At 36.7% G+C, this 15,926-nt stretch overlaps 1 pseudogene; it reads right to left on the reverse strand.

The window, feature by feature from the left end:
• Positions 1–14,180, reverse strand: part of LOC127427216 (poly [ADP-ribose] polymerase tankyrase-2-like) — a 32,034-nt pseudogene extending 17,854 nt beyond the window's left edge.
• Between the last annotated feature and the right edge of the window lie 1,746 nt (positions 14,181–15,926).

A 15,926-nucleotide genomic window follows, 5' to 3' on the forward strand; every position in this document is an offset into this window, starting at 1 on the left:
ATAGTAAAGCAATTTAGCAAATAATTTAAAGTAGATATTGTAAATCATACAGTTTCACATATCCCACATTGTGTAACATTCTGCATATACAGCACTGTGTAATATACAATGATGAATTCTTACCTGTACATACTGGTACCTCAGCTCCTTCACTCTCTCACCATTCCTCTCAAAAGTTACCTTGTAGAGTTGCTTCATTGCAGTCTGATTTCTCTTCAGCACTCCCAGTTGCGGAGAGGCTGACGGTGTTGACATTTTGAAAGATGGCGTCATCTTGTATGACTGCACTTTGAATATTTTATGTCTAATAGCATTGTTTGCTACAACCGTATTACAAAGTTAAAGTTCTTGTTGAGCAGTGAAAACTGATCTTCTGCCACCACCAAGGGGCATATGCTCAATCCTAGACAGAAATACAGCACAGTAAAGGCCAAGTTTACTGGAATACCAGTGTGAAGGAATATTGCAGTACAATATTTGATTATACACCTGTATGTACATCTCCTGAATGTCTGGACTATTGACAACACCGTGGACCAGCCCAGATTAGGCTGCACTCTCCGACCAGGCTCTGTCATACTTAAGCCACGGTTGATGACATGGTCTATAATTGTTGCCCGTATCTCATTTGAGATTTCTCTGTGCCTTTGCCTTTCTCTGGCTCTTTTTCATCCTCTGTGTCCCCTCTCTCTCTTCCTCTCCCCCTCACCATACCACCCCGCACTCTAATGCCCCTTCCTCTTGCACGAGCAGGCTCTTGGCCCTGTGTTTCTCCTGCTTGCTCCATATTCCACAGCTGTGAAATTCAGTCTTACCCTTGCAGTATAAATGTGTTTGAGAACTGATAGATTATGAGTTTCACCTGTCAGCTAAATTGGACAGCATTTGCATTTGGTTGCTCTAAATTGTGAGGAAATTGAATTGTTCCTCATCTAGCCTTAGTCTATCCATCTGACAACTATTACAACAATACCACATAACTGTTACAGTTATTCTCAGTCGATTTTATAAATTTCTCCAAACTATAATCAGTGCTTTCAAAACAATTCACACAGCGGATGAAACAGACACTCAGTTTTGCAAAACAATTCAATTTCACTGCATAATGAAGCAACATATTCTTTTCTGAAAATGCATTTATTAAAACTAAATACTAACATCAAAACTATAGATATGTTCTCTATTGAATTCATAACATGTTCAGCTATAGACGTACAACTCTATGATTGAAATAACACATTTATCATAAAAATCCTCAGTAAAGACCTTTTTCCATGTGTTCTCATAAAATATCTCTAAATTTCTAGTTGTCCCTGCTCTTCCTCTTCCAATGCCATTCCTCCCTCTTCTTCTTTTTTGTTGAGGTTGAAGTCACTGTAGATCTGCTCACATTAGGCCAAACACTCTGTGTGTCTTAGAGAGACCATCATTCATAACATGATCAATAAGAGGGACTCACAGATCATTTGAGCCTTCTTTACTCTAATCTTCCACCCTGATGTCCTCTTTCTGTTCACCATCATTACACCATCTCCATTTGGTCTTTCCATGCACACACCTGAAAGAGTTGAGAAAACTTTGCCCTTTACTCATCACTTCTTCCTCTGAATTTCTCTTTCTTCACCTACTCTACCTCTTCTTCCTCATTGTTTGTTTGCTCTGAATTTACATATTTTACCCCTTTTATAGATAGCAGAGTCATGATAATTGTGTGAAAAGTTTAGTAAATTGCATTTTCTTTGCTGTGTGCATTACTAACTCAGCCGATATTAATATGAAGGGATTTGGCAACCTGATGTGCATTTGAGAATATGACTTTAATATAGTTGTCTGTGTTAACTGTTTTAAAAGCATGAGTTTTGGATCAGATACATTTTTATGTAGTGTTTCGAGAAAATGAGGAAAATCAAGAAACATGCACAATCAGTTTAGGACAATTACAAAGTTTTCAGATGGCTGTGTTCATTATTTTGAAAGCAGTGACCTGAGATTGGTGATATGCGTAATATCGATCGAGAAAAACTGTATGTATCTAATATATGTGTGACAGGTTATTGTGATTGTTGGATGTTCTATTTAGCATGTAGAGATTTACACAATGAACGTTTATAATTGCATTTGAGAGTAATATCATTCAATAGCAAATTAATGCAAACTATTTTGATCTGCAAGGTTTACTCAATGCATTTTGTGCCAAAGCAATTATAAATGACTATAGTCATGTGAACAAATGACCTAATGTTCACATAGTTAGTCATATAGTTTTATGAAGTTTAATAGTCATTTGATGATTGTGACAAAGAGATTGAGAAAAATTGTAACATGATTTTAGCGTGATAAAATCGCTTACTAATCCTATCTGTGTAAAGGTACATCCAATAGTACAACTTTGTTATCATGACAACAAAATGCCAGTGTGCCCTTGCTGTAATTTGGTAATTTGGCTGTAATGCCATTAAATCCCTGATTTTATCACACCGAAATCATGTCTTGTGGTTATACTTTTGAAAAGGTGTGCATTTTCTATCTATCTATCTATCTATCTATCTGTCTATCTGTCTGTCTGTCTGTCTGTCACAGTCACATGCTTTGGCTGTTGTTACTCTAGGGCTTTTGGTTTGTTGAGGAGCACACCAGTTAACCCCACCCGAGTCCACTTAAAAAGAAGCTCTGGAGTTAATGTCTGGAGACATAAAGTATGGATTACGTTTATGGTGGCTATATGTGCTTTTTGTAGCTTCAAAAATATGGCACCCATTCACTTGCATTGTATGGACCTACAGAGCTGAAAAAATAGCTAGTGGGCTAAAAGGTGGTAATGATTCTGGGGCCCAAAGGTCCAGGAGGGCCCACAACAAATTCGTCACAGCTGTTTTATGGGACATCACAACTCTATTGTATGTCTGCAAAATGTAGTAACTCACCCAAAACATTTAATTCATGCTTCAAAACCTAGTTATTGTGTCAATAAATTGGCCAGTGCCACCAAAATGAAAAGTTTTTTGTCATCGTGTGAGCCGTACTGGTCAAAAATGTTTAGATATTTTTTCACCATGGCAGTCAACACTGGAAATGTTTGTCATATACAAATTTCAGTTTTTTCTACTTTTTTGTTGACACCGACTGCTTAATGTACTATACAAGAATGTCAGTTTTGTCTAGCTGAATGCTATTGTGTATTACACTGAGCTTTTTAAATAGCGATTTCAACAGTAGGTAAAAGTTTACTGGGAAAAGTCAATTCTGTACAATACTGTAGTACACAGAAAAAGGATCTGCACATTTGTATGTATACAGTACATTTATTTTTGTAGCAATGCGTTACATGTAAACAGAAAATTCACATTTGCATGTCCATTTTTACACATTTCTTACATGTAAAGTCATATATAGTGAACAGAAAATTGCCACAAAATGACATCCATGCAAAAATAAATAAATAATAAAAAATAAAAAAACCTGCAACAATGAAAAACATTCCATGTCATAGATATTTATAGAATATACATGTATGTCTGACAGATTTTGATAATTGAATGGATCATTTTGCATGTGATGCTCACACGATAAAAGAATGTTTAGAAGTTGTGAAGAGTATGACAATTTCACTGAGAATCAACTCAGCAAGCCATGTGCATTTAGTTATTGTGCAAATTGTAGACAATTGTACTTACTCTTTTGCACACATGTGCCAAAACACGTGAAATTTGCTTAAATGAATAAGAAATTAAAATCTGGTGTGAATAAGAAACTAACTGTTCCTAGATTTGAACTTAATGTTTTGAAAAAAAGAATTTCATTAGAGAATTGAGCCAAAGCGAACAGAAAAACTGTAACAGGTAAGGGGCCCAGAGCAATATAGTTAGGGGGCCCAGAATTCCTTGCTACGGCCCTGCCACAAAGCCAGTTTAGTTGGCTATTGTCTTCAAATGTGTTCTGGTGAAGAAAGCAATTCATACACACCTGGGATATCGTGAGGGTGAGTAAATAATTTGAGAATTTTCATTTTTGGGTGAACTATACCTAAAAACTCTAGATCAAAGCCTGAGTTGACAGAGAGAGTTGATAAGCAACATCGTGGTACCAATTAAGCCTGATTGGATTTATTTGGTTTTGTCAACTCAAAACCAATCCTAGAACCCTGAGATTGTTCAACTAGCTTCATAGTACAGGCCCCTAAAGGGACTGACATCCATAGACAAAAAACAAACAAACACAGGAATTATGTTGATAACACCATGTCTAACCAGACACGTGAAAGACAAAAAATTCAGATTAACACATTTAACACATTAAATTAACAGATTAAGAGCTAGCTTTCATTGCTTGTTGCATCACATTACATCTGGTTAGGCATACGGGATGTTATGCAAAACCAGAAGTTAATTTGCCTGAAAAAGTAGTCCCACCATTTACTGTTCCACTTTAAAGCTCCAAAGACATGTTTTTTTACAGACAAATTACAGTTTTTATCAATCGCTTTGGCTCAGTTCTCAAATGAGAATTATTTTTTTCAAAACATTAAATTCAAATCTCTAAACAATTAGTTTCTTGTTCACACCAGATTTGACCCTTGTGTTGTCTTAAGGATAAAAAATGACCACTACGTGTGCCACTATGTTTACCAGCAGAGAAAACCAGCGAAATGATTTTTTTTCAACTTGAAATTTGATGACTTTTCCTGAGTGACCCCAACATTAGAAAAAGTGAAACATTGCCTTTGTTCATATTTCCATGAAAGCTGTACACCACCAGGGTACAAAGATTGTCTTAGGGTCATTTTTGACCCAGCAGTTATAAAATCATTTACACACCACAAAAACCACAAAGACACACACACACACACACACACACACACACACACACACACACACACACACACAATGAGAAATTGAGATTATGTGTGCTACTGATTGAACTCAGACAAAACTAAAACTTTCTTGTGCATGTGCAGCATCTCCCCTCCATGACCCCACACGTGACTCAAGTTCACAGACAAAATAAAAACAATTTCAGACAAAATTAACTAAATTTCAGACAAAATAAAAATTTCTTGAAAGCATTGTTTACTAATGGGGAATGTAGTCAGAGGCTATAAATGTGCTGCAAATGACAGTACCCCCAGTTCTCTCTTTGCTGAAGCCATGAGTGCACATTTCAGTGCCCAACAGGTCGTAGATCTGATTTTTTCAGATGTCCAGGAGGAACAAGAGAACAATGATTTAGAAGAGAAGGAGGTATCTGAAGAAGAAGATGGGGAAGAATACAACCCAGAGCACAATGCATCATCTTCAGATGAAGAAGAAATCCCCCAAGCTGAAAAAGAGACATTTTTGTCAAAGAACAGCAAAATAACATGGTCCTTGTTACCATATGACAACCAGGGCAGGATGGCAGCACAAAATGTCATAAGGATGACCCCAGGGCATGACCCCAGACATGCAGTTGCCCATGCCCAAGACATCGCCTCAACATTCTACATGTTCATCACACCAGCCATCTAAAAAATAATCCTAGAGATGTCAAATTTGGAGGGTTTCCATAAATATGGAGACAACTGGAAAAGGATGGATAAGATTGACCTGCGTGCCTACATAGGGCTGCTAATCATAGCGGGTGTGTATATGTTCCGAGGCGAGGCTACATGTAGTCTCTGGGATGCAGAGAGTGGAAGGGCGATTTTCCGTGCCACGATGCCACTGAAAGTCTTTCACACCTTCTCAAGAATGCTACGATTTGATAACCGTGAGTCAAGACCTGTAAGACGTGTGAGAGACAAACTGGCAGCCATAAGAGAGGTCTGGGAGAAGTGGGTGAAGCGTCTGCCATACCTCTACAACCCTGGGCCTGAAATAACAGTGGATGAGCAACTGGTTCCATTCAGAGGTACATTTTATTTTCATATCTGTAATGTAAGTAATTTTCACTGTTAATTGTATTATGTATTGCTGTAATATCATTGATTTATGTGATTGTTTTTTGTGACACTGTTACTAATTACTGATAGTAATCTCTTTTGTCAAAAGGTCACTGTCCTTTCCGGCAGTATATGCCCAGCAAGCCAGCAAAGTATGGCATCAAGATATGGGTGGCCTGTGATGCACAATCCAGCTACACTTAGAAGATGCAAGTCTACACAGGGAAGCCGACCAGTGGAGGCCCGGAGAAGAACCAGGGGATGCGGGTTGTGCTTGATGTGGCAGATGGACTGAGGGGGCACAATGTCACGTGTGACAATTTCTTCACCTCTTATGAACTCCAGCAGCTCCTGAAGGGGAAGATCACCATGGTTGGCACAGTTAGAAAGAACAAGCCTGAGCTCCCCTCTGCACTCCTCGCAACAAGGGGGAGGCCTTCTCATCAAAGTTTGCCTTCACCCCCACCACCACTCTAGTTTCTTACCTTCCAAAGAGGAACAAGAATGTGGTCCTCCTGAGCACACTGCACAAAACGGCTGAGATCAGTGATCGTGAGGACAGAAAGCCAGCCATCATCCTGGACTACAACCACAACAAAGGAGGCGTGGACAACCTGGACAAGGTGATTGGAACTTACAGCTGCAGGAGGATGACTGCCTGCTGGCCCATCTTCCATAACATCATTGATGTGTCCTCATACAATGCCTTTGTGATATGGAACAAGATCAACCCTACCTGGATGCCTGATAAGTGGAACAAGAGGAGGGTGTTTCTGGAGCAGCTGGGAAAGGCACTTGTAACCTCACACATTCAAAGAAGGGAGCGCCTCCCCTGCACAGCAGCCTCTGCAGCGCTTGTGAAAGCTGTTCAGGGGGCTGAATCTTGTCCTGATCCACCTGAGGCTGCAGCTGGGGCAGGCAAGAGGAGGAGATGCCAATTCTGCCCCTCAAAGAAAGACTGTAAAACAAATACTATGTGCTGCACATGTGAGAAATACATCTGCAAAGTCCATGCACACACACTTGCATACTGTCCTACATGTGCTAATTAGAGCTGAATGATTTATGTTCTTCACGTTTTTGTTTTGTATCTATTATCTTATTTTATTCTTATTTATTGTTGTTGTTAATACACCTTGTGGGTGGGGGCAATGGTTTGAAAAATGGGAGAAGACTAGTATTTTGTAGTTGAATTCCTCATTGTACAGTATACAAGAATATATCACTATGTTGCCAAAAAAGTTCAAGACTCTTATTGTTTCCCTTCAATAAAATGCATTCAAAACTACTTTCTGCACATTTATGCTACTTTCTTAGGCTATACAAGTGCTATCTCTTGCTAAACAATTAATGTTTACACCTATGCAGTACCCTTAGCAATAATAATAATAATAATACTAATAATAATAATAATAATAATATAATAAACCTCTACTTTAGTAAAGAAAACAATTATGACAGGTGTGTTGTAATAAAAACGAGTGGTGTCCACTGATTAAATGGAGTCTTTCTGCACTGTGAAGAGGTAAAACCCACATATTCACAAAGTTTGTGATGAATGACAGGTTGTTTCTTCATGCAAAATAGATTTGGGGTTTAAAATTCAATTAAGGTGCTTTATTTTAGGGGTTTGGTGAAGGTGGGTCATTTTTGACTCTTAGGACAAGGGAAGTATACAGAATGTTAAGACTACTCAAGGGTTAAGCAAATTGCATGTGTTTTGGCACGTGTGCAAAAGCGTAAGTACAATTGTCTACAATTTGCACAATAACTAAATGCACATGGCTTGCTGATCAAAACTGGTGAGTTGATTCTCAGTGAAACTGTCATACTCTTCACAGCTTCTAAACATTCTTTCATCGTGTGAGCCATCACATGCAAAATGATCCATTCAATTATCAAAATCTGTCAGACATACATGTATATTCTATAAATATCTATGACATGGAATGTTTTTTTCATTGTTGCAGGTTTTTTTTTATTTTTATTTATTTTTTTTTTGCATGGATGTCATTTTTGTGGCAATTTTCTGTTCCCTGTGTATGACTTTACATGTAAGAAATGTGTAAAAATGGACATGCAAATGTGAATTTTCTGTTTACATGTAACACATTGCTACAAAAATAAATTTTCTGTATACACTGACAGCCAAAAATTTGGAATAATGTACAGATTTTGCTCTTATGGAAAGAAATTGGTACTTTTATTCACCAAAGTGAAATTCAACTGACCATAATGTATAGTCAGGACATTAATAATATGAAGAATTGCTATTTCAATTTGAAAAAACTCTTCTAAAAAAACCTTCCTAAACTACTTCAAAGAGTTCTTATCAAAAAATCCTCCACGTGCAGCAATGACAGCTTTGCAGATCCTTGGCATTCTAGCTGTCAGTTTGTCCAGATACTCAAGTGACATTTCACCCCACACTTCCTGTAGCACTTGCCATAGATGTGGCTGTCTTGTCGGGCACTTCTCACACCTCTTACAGTCTAGCTGATCCCACAAAAGCTCAATAAGGTTAAGATCCATAACACTCTTTTCCAATTATCTGTTGTCCATTGTCTGTGTTTCTTTGCCCACTCTAACCTTTTCTTTTTGTTTTTCTGTTTCAAAAGTGGCTTTTTCTTTGCAATTCTTCCCATAAGGCCTGCACCCCTGAGTCTTCTCTTTACTGTTGTACATGAAACTGGTGTTGAGCGGGTAGAATTCAATGAAGCTGTCAGATGAGGACATGTGAGGTGTCTATTTCTCAAACTAGAGACTCTGATGTACTTATCCTCTTGTTTAGTTGTACATCTGGCCTTCCACATCTCCTTCTGTCCTTGTTAAAGCCAGTTGTCCTTTGTCTTTGAAGACTGTAGTGTCCACCTTTGTATGAAATCTTCATTTTTTTTTTTTTTGGCAATTTCAAGCACTGTATAGCCTTCATTCCTCAAAACAATGATTGTCTGATGAGTTTCTAGAGAAAGCAGTTTCTTTTTTTGTTGTTGCAATTTTTGACCTAATATTGACCTTAAGACATGCCAGACTATTGCATACTGTGACAACTCAAAAACAAACACAAAGACAATGTTAAGTTTCATTTAACGAACCAAATAGCTTTCAGCTGTGTTTGATATAATGGCAAGTGATTTTCTAGTACCAAATTATCAATTGAGCACGATTACTCAAGGATAAGGTGTTGGAGTGATGACTGCTGGAAATGGGGCCTGTCTAGATTTGATAAAAAATGACTTTTTTCAAATAGTGGTGGTGCTGATGTCCAAACTATACTTTGCGATCAGTTGAACACCACTTTGGTGAATTAAAGTACCAATATCCTTCCGAAACAGCAAAGTCTGTACATTATTCCAAACTTTTGGCCACCAATGTACATACAAATATGCATATCCTTTTTCTGTGTACTACAGTATTGTACAGTATTTACTTTTCACAGTAAACTTTTACCTACTGTTGAAATCGGTATCTAAAAAGCTCAGTGTGATACTGTGGCAGGGCGGAGGGTGGGGCCGGGTTGTGATTCCGCACACCCGGCCCCGAATTAGGCTGATTAAGCCCAAGAGGGATAAGGCCGACCGGAGACGGCAGTGCGACAGAGAGAGAGTTATGGACAGCTGTCCAACACCTGTGTGTGTGTCTTTTGGTTTAAGTTTCTCATTAAAATATTATTTATATTATCAAGCCAGATCTCGCCTCCTGCTTTCCATTGAACTGTGTTACAGATACACAATAGCATTCAGCTAGACAAAACTGACATTCTTATATAGTACAGTAAGCAGTCAGTGTCAACAAAAAAGTAGAACAAAAATGAAATTTGTATTTAACAAACATTTCCAGGGTTGACTGCCATGGTGAAAAAACATTTTGACCAGTACGGCTCACACGATGACAAAAAAAACTTTTCATTTTAGTGGCATTGGCCAATTTACTGACACAATAACTAGGTTTTGAAGCATGAATTAAATGTTTTGGGTGAGTTACTACATTTTGCAGACATGCAATAGAGTTGTGATGTCCCATAAAACAGCTGTGACAACTGCACTTTAGTTTAGAGAATGTTAAGACTGTTTCAAAAAATGAGCCAAAGCAATTGAGAAAAACTGTACTATAAGCACTTCAACAAAAAAACGAGCAGCAGATTTCCTCTAGAATATCTTGTCCAATATACTTAACTTACAGTACATTATAAGTGCATTAATGTAAAAATGTTCTTCATTTTTTCAAACTGAGGGATAAATCAAAATTATTTTCAGTGCTTATGATCAGCATGTTACAGATGCTATTCATAGAGCTTAACTTTTATAGAACTTAAAGTCACAATAGAAACACCCTTTGTCTTTAGCGTGCACGTCAGCTCCATGTTGCAACAACAGCTTACTGTCTTCACGCGATTACATCCTGCAGAGGGGTGGACTGCAACCAACAAACAATCCAATCAAAAACAAAAGAATATGCAAAGTATTTATTCAAATTAAGACGCATGCAGTTCTTGGACCTACAATATTACACGTAAAATACAGTGGTTTCCACCACACTGGCAATTGCTAAATTATGTGTTTCATTTTAGTGGCTCCATAAAATTGTCATAATGCCTATTTTAAGAATTTGTATATTTGTGTGTACTTATGCATTAACAGTCACACTGATAAAAAGCAGGCCTTGTAACATGAGCAGAAACATAATTGGGTAAATCACCTTCCTGCCATCACTAGCATGACAGTTAACCTTTAACGGTGTGAGAAGCGTCATCAGTTTTTCTTCATTTTCACTTCTGTATAAAAACATTGAGTGCAAAGTTAATTAAAGGAACAATGCAAGTCATGACAGCAATTCAACTTAGCAACATTCCTCTCTTTCTTTCTAGGGTCTGGTGAGCTATATTGACTGAAATGATCATTACCTTGCACTCTCGAGCAGTTTGTCCTTTCTGTATTCACCTGGATATAAGAAAGAACAATGTAGGGGGCCTGGGTAGCTCAACAAGTAATGACACTGACTACCACATCTGGAGTCGCAAGTTTGAATCCAGGGTGTGCTGAGTGAATCCAGTCAGCCTTCCTAAGCACCCCCCCCCAACCCCCCTCCCAAAAAAAAGAACAATGTATATTTGGAAACCTTAGTGGAACACAAATGTAAAGCAAAGAGAGCAGGAGATGCTAACATTGAGTAAATGGGCAATTACAATACTAGACAGAACAAAAATACCAACATTCTTGGCAAGTCAAATCTAGGTAATGGAATCGTAAAGGTGCAGTGTGTAATTTTTCCAAAGTTAAAATTAGTTCTAGGTATTGATACAGATTTCCCAATTCGATTAAATTTGGATTCACAAGCTTTTGATTAGATTCTGATTCTATTCGATATCGATTCATCTAGATATATTTCTGTTACAATGTCCATTTTGCTTAAATAAGAAACAATTTTTCTCTCAGCTAATGCTCTTAATTATAAAGAGAGCTTCTAACCTTCTAGGTAACCCTTCTAGGTACAATTCATTCGTTTTTCATCATACTCGTCACATTTTATCTTTTGAGCAATGCTCGAATTCAGTCTATTCCATCAATAAATATTTTGAAATTGCATTTATTATTTTGCATATATTTTTGTTACATGTTTTATATGTACTTGCAAAGTTTTTAATATTTACAAGTATTTAGATTGATATGTAGAACAAAATAAATTGGTACAGTCTCTTTAAGACTACTGGCATCAGCCAGTGAGCGCATAATGAGAGAGGATGCATGGTTTCTTTAGCACACTCATGAGTGATAAGAATTAAATGTTTCTTTTTTTGTCATTGTTTTTAATCAACAACTGACTGTAAAGAACAGAAAGGTTATTAAAAGAGACATTATTCAGTTACAAATGGATTAAGTGGATCTCATCTGTGGACACACAAACAAGTTGAATCAAACTTTTATTCTTAACAAAAAGTGAAAGGATCGCAGTGCTAATAACTTCTTCGCTACTGTACTGTACTACACAGTCACTGGTGAGTGAAATATGAACATCTACCAACCAGTGGCTAATCACAAACATTTTTAGTCGCATAATAAAATAAATATGGTCGCACATGCAAGTGGTTTACTTGCATTATAGAGGGTCGCAACATAGAGTAAAATATTGATCTTGGGATATAAGAATCAATATCAAGACCATTCTAATGAAGATCGTGATGCATCGGAAAATGGCACGAATTTTGGGCAGGACTATAACCTGTTTGAAAAACAGTTATTTTGCAATTCCGTTTCATGGCAGCAGTGGAGCACAAATTGCACACTTCACTTGTAACGATTCTGGTTCGGATTCAACTAAATAATTATTTTATTACTTTTTAAGAAGCAACCCCCCACCCTCCACACAATAATTGGCCCTTCCTATATACTAAAAAAATACTAAACATGAACAATACACTGTAAAAAGCAGTAACCTGAAATTTTCTTCAGTGACACAGACCTCATTCCACCCCCTTTACCGTATACATTTTTTTGAGTTATGTTCCCACCTCTTCAGTATTCCTTAACCTTTCTCTTATGAAATAGTGTAACAATAAAAAATGTTAAAATTGTATACAATTATTTTTCTATTAGCTTAATTACCAAAAGTGTATAGGGTCGTTAATGACCCGAGATATTAATAGTGTCGCAATTTATATTTAATCTTCCATAAATCATATTTGTATGATAATTTCATCTCTATATAAGTTTATTATCACAGGATATCTATTTTTATTGTTTATACACACACTTATTATACATGCTATTTGTTACTCAAGGTGGCGCTGTTGTTTCAGCGTTTGACTTGATTTACATTTGACTTTGCTCTTTGACAAAGCAGCAACGTGGAAGTAAACTATAGCAAGTGTAACACATGAACAGTATGATATGACTATTGTCATTTGGGTGTACTACTGAAATTGTGGAAGTTGTCTATTTATACTCAACAAGTGCCTGAGAAAATGTAGTTGCTTATGTGCAGCTCAATATGTCTTTGGCAGTTGCGTCTCATAAAATTTCAGCGTGGAAGTAATGTATCTTGTTCTAACATAATGTTGCATAATTTCTTTGATATATGAAAAATAAAAGATCAAAATATAACAGAATATATTATATAATATTATTATCTAATTGTCTTGAAAATGCTTTGGAATTGTTACACTATATGGGCATTTTGTAAATCCATTTGATAGATATACGTGCCGGGTTGCTAAAGACCCGAGTATGTAATAATGTTTGGTGAAACAACCATGCATTTAAGATTTTAACAATATTTTGAACTTCTCACCAGTGAGTACAGCCTTTGTGGAGGATTCAGCAAGGTCAATCGCAGTCCTTCCATTAGTGTTACGGATCATTGGCTCAGCACCATGCTGCAGTAGAACTACCAACAACAAACATGATGCCAGCTGCATTAGTCTTTAGATATACTTTACCAGTTAAAAGTTTGGACACTCTTATTCATCCTTTATTGTTACTGTTTTGCACAAAAATATGAAATACCACAAATGGAAGTAGGGAAGCTGCATAGTGACCAAAAATTGCTTTTAGCTCAGCTTCAGAGTAGCCACTTTTGGTCAAAATTACAGTCAAGTGTGTCCAAACTTTTGACTGGTAGTGTAAATGAAAAACAAGTTTCATGCACTCTTCTTGAGATCATCTAATCCAAAAAACTGATATTATGATTACAGATGTACTGTACAGAATATATACTGTAGACTATATTGCTGGGAGGTTTCAGAGGTGTTGAGTTTTACCAATGCAGACGTTGATCTTGCCTTTTATGGCAGCCTCGTGGAGTGGGGTGTAATTACAGTTGCCTCTGGAGTTGGCATCGGCGCCATGTTGCAGGAGCAGGTTGATAACCTCAATGACCGAAAGAGCAGGCGTTGTGCAGCAAGATGAGTCCTCCAACATCGTGGGCGCTCCGTGTTGCAGCAGGAAGTCCACCACATCTCTATGGCTAAAAACTGCCAGAGAAGAGAGAGAAGGCCGTCTCAGATGACCTTAGCTGTGGGCTCTGTAGATGGTCTGGTTCCATTGGACTCTATAGCAACATTATGCTGTAACACTGGGATTTATAGAGAACTTATTCAAGATCAATGACATATCAATAAAATGCCATAAATATTTTTTTGGTGTGCCAGTTTAACAGATAATATTGATTGCCATTACTCTTTAGAGAATTCTGAGATGTAAGTCTTATCTTTATGATAGATGTTTCAAAAACATTTTTGATTACATTCATACTGTAGTTTAGTCATGATGAAAAAAAAGAAATTAGATTTTTATTTTTATTTTTTTATTTTTATGGCATATAGTCATGGTCCATTTTAATAATTTAGATTTATCAAAGCTTTATCTAATGTATAATAACTAAAACTACATATAAATTATTACACTAATAAAAGTGTTTGTATCTTTCAATGTTATTTACCTATATAATATTTATACTTTAGCCTTATTTTACCTTAGACTTTAGAACTTTATTCAATCTTAATTTTTACATGTGTGTGTGTGTGTGTGTGTGTGTGTGTGTGTGTGTGGGCGGGTTTGGGTGGTTTCTGAGGACATTTGTTTAGGTTACAAACTGGTAATTACAAGGGTATTATGCTATAAATGTGGTTTATGAGGACATTTCTAGTGTCCCCATAATTCAAATCGCTTAAAAAACATACTAAACAATGTTTTTTTTTTTTTAGGGTTAGGATTAGGGGTAGGGGATACAGTATAAAAATCATTATGTCTATGGAGAGTCCTCATAAGGATAGCCACACCAACGTGTGTGTGTGTGTGTGTGTGTGTGTGTGTGTGTTTTATGTAAAAATATATTAAATGCCACATATATTTGGCTATAACAATAATAATGTGTAATTGCAAGGTGTTCCTGAAAATAATTGACTTATGTTCTCAATTATGTATGCTCTGTCACTGGAGTGGTACCCTAAAGATACAAAGTTGTATCTTTAATAAGGTCCATTTTTGTACCTTCTACGTAGAGTGCACGATTGTACCTTAGGGTACAAAATTGCCTCTTGAATGGTACAAAGTTATAAGGTACAAATTTGTTCCTCAATTAGAGGTACAAAAAAGGTCCCCTTAAGGTACCACCCCAGTGACGGGCACTTTTTTCTTTTTTCACAGTATTGTTCTTTTTTTTCTGAAAGTGTACTAAGAAGCTTTTGTCTCTTATAGCTGAGTAATTATTAATTATATGCAAATGTATTTGAGATTATAAATGTAATATACATGAATACATTTTAATGAATTTCACAAAATAGAATAGAATCATAAAATATAGAACAAAGTAAAAAAGAATACATTCTTAGAATATAGAATAGAATTGAATCTTTGATATAGAATAGAAAGAATTCTTAGAAAATAGGAATATAGAATAGAATATATAGAATTTTGTCATGTTTATTCTGTTGATTCATGTTTTTCATGTCTTTTATTTTGAAGAGTTTAGTTCCTGTTTCATGTCATGTGTTCCTGGTCATGTGATGTCCTGTTTTCCCTCCATGTTCATGTGTCTTGTATTCATTGGTTCATTGATTATCTTGTTTAGAATTCTGTTTGTTCATTGGTTTATGTTCTCCCATGTCCAAGTATTTAGCCCTCATGTTTTCCATTGTTGTTTGTCAGGTATTGTGTGTGTTTGGTAACGTGTTCATGTTAAGTCAAGTTCAAGCCAAGTCAAGTTCAAGCCAAGCCAAGCCAAGCCAAGCCAAGCCAAGCCAAGCCAAGTCAAGTTCAAGCCAAGTCAAGTTCATGTTTCATTCATGTTTATAGTTAGGGTTTATTGGATTTCACTTTTGTAAATAAATTGCACTTGGAATCTTCATTTCATCGTCATTGTCTTAATCATTGTCAGCGCCAGCAGCCGCTCGTTACAGAAATACCTGACCAACAGATGAACCCAGCAATACAACTCCTACACCTACATCAGGGGAATCGTCCCCTGGAGGACTATGTGGAGGACTTCTGCACTTTAGCCTTTAATGAGGTAG

This window comes from Myxocyprinus asiaticus, chromosome 36, assembly GCF_019703515.2.
Source record: "Myxocyprinus asiaticus isolate MX2 ecotype Aquarium Trade chromosome 36, UBuf_Myxa_2, whole genome shotgun sequence".
Lineage (NCBI taxonomy): Eukaryota > Metazoa > Chordata > Actinopteri > Cypriniformes > Catostomidae > Myxocyprinus > Myxocyprinus asiaticus.